This window comes from Lactuca virosa, chromosome 3, assembly GCF_052849685.1.
Source record: "Lactuca virosa cultivar CGN04683 chromosome 3, Lactuca_virosa_CGN04683_v6, whole genome shotgun sequence".
Classification (NCBI taxonomy): Eukaryota; Viridiplantae; Streptophyta; class Magnoliopsida; order Asterales; family Asteraceae; genus Lactuca; species Lactuca virosa.
Genome location: NC_136428.1, coordinates 261,737,172 through 261,739,479, shown reverse-complemented (window position 1 = coordinate 261,739,479; position 2,308 = coordinate 261,737,172).

The following is a 2,308-nucleotide window of genomic DNA, read 5'->3' as shown; positions in this document are numbered from 1 at the left end:
TCTCCTTTTTCGTAAAACAACAATTTTTTTTGGTCAAAAGCCTCTAATTTTCAATTAAGGCCCAAACTTTTGTAAAAATGACACTTTAGTCCATAATTTGTAAAAATTTGTAATTTTGTCCCAAATGTCTAGAAATTCACGGTTTTAGTCCAAAAATATATATTTTGACATTTAGGGCCCAGTTTTGCAGAAAATTGCATTTTCAGCCCCTTGTTTGTAAAAATTTTCACTTTCGGCCCAATTTTGATAAAAGTTACACTTTTGGTCCAATTTGGAAATAAATGTTATTTTCACCCCTAAATTTGGTTTATTTACATTTATGACTCGAATTTTGCTCAAATAACATTTTTAGTCCCAAAACTTTCCCTTTTTCACAATTTTGGGCTCAAAACCGTGAGGCGCAAAAGTTTGGCCCATTAAGCTAAAATTTACATTTTTGCCCCTTTGGAAAGCATGTTTATCATAAAAATCCATTTTTATACAAGTAGAACCTGTTTGATCTTTATAAAACATAAATGTCGCTTTTTACCCTTATCTTTTGTTTTCTTGACAATTTTGACCCTTAACAAAGTTTTTGCCTTAAATTTTTGTATCTTAAACATATAACACTTTTAACTTGATAAATGATGTGTAAGGTGTCATAGTTCATGGATCTTAACTCAAAGTTACTCAAGATGTCGTGATTTGCTAAGATTTAACATATTTTTACAAGATAAACTAAGAAATGTCACAAGACATGAATATAACACATAGATCTACACATTTTACTTGCATTCTCCCCAAAAATCATGTAAAACTGAAAACAAGGGTGTATGAACTTACCTTTGCTTGTTGCTATCGGTTTTGAAGAAGAGATGTAGAGATTTTTGGTCCTAGCAACACCTTGAAGTAGTTTTCGAGCTTATGAAGTTTCTAATGTGTGATCATGGAATAGAGTTATGTAAGAAGGAGTTTTTCATGGTAAGATGAAAGAAGATGTTTGTGTTTGATAATAACTTACCAAATATTGGAAATACTTGATGAAGATCCTTAGAACTCTAGCAAATTTTCAAGATTTTGGAGGAAGGAGGATAATCTTTAAGAGTGTTTGGAGAGTGTTTTTGAAAGAGTGTGTGTGTGTGTGTTTTGCCTCTCGGCCGTAAGTAGAAGAGATGTGGTGAGAAGAGTGTGCATCGATATATGGAACATGTATAGATGTATGTGATGCATTAAGCTTGGTTATACTTTAAACAAAAGTGATGTGTCATGGTGTGGATTAATTAGCCATTTCCTTTTTTTTAAATGGGCCGAGAATTGGATTAGGAAGGAGGAGGTGAATTAGTTTGGGCCCAATCTTAGTCTTCACTCGAATTTATAAAGCCCATAGGAAGGTTTTCGGCCCATTCGGCTCATTAAATGGTTCACGGCCCAAATAGAATAAAAGAATGGATTTATGGCTCACTAAGGTTAATTGGATTAGTTATGGTCCAATAAGGCCCATTAGGGTTAGAATGAATCATTCTAGGCCCAAATGGTCCATAATGTTATAGATTTGTGAATTGTGTCCATTTAGAATCCAAATAGGGTTTCCAAGCCCAAAATAGTTGAATTGGATGCTTATTGATCCATTAGCCCCAATAAGGAAATCCTACTCCAATATGGACTCAAACCGGGATTCTTAGGGTTTTCAGACTCTTTGTTGAACATGAGAGGTGCATTTGAATGAGAACTTAGTGATATTTACTTAGAGTACATGTTTTACAATAGTTGAATGATTACACAAGAATAAAATTTCCTAGCTAAAGTGCTAGTTGTGACATCATCCCCCCGTTAGAGGGAATTTCGTCCCGAAATTCTTTTGAAAGCTAGGTTTGTGAAGGAAAGAATAAGTGAGGGTACTTTTGCTTAATTTGGTCTTCACGTTCCCATGTGAATTCCGGTCCACGTTTTGCATTCCATCAAACCTTCACAATCAGGATGCGACTTTGCTTTGTACGCTTCACCTCCTATCCATAATCTCGACTGGTTCTTCGACGAACAGGAGATTCTCGTTTATTTAAATCTCATCCAAAGGAACGACAAGGTTTTCATCTGATAGACACTTTTTCTTATTTGAGACGTGGAACACTGGGTGTAAGTTGCTGAGCTCGGCAGGTAGTTGCAGCTTATAAGCCACTGGACCAATCCGGGCATGGGTCTCGAACGGTCCAATGTATCGCGGGTTCAGTTTTCCTCGTTTCCTAAAGCGAATGATTCCCTTCCAAGGAGAGACTTTTAACAACACCCGATCCCCGACTTGAAATTCCAATGGCTTTCACCGCTTGTCAGC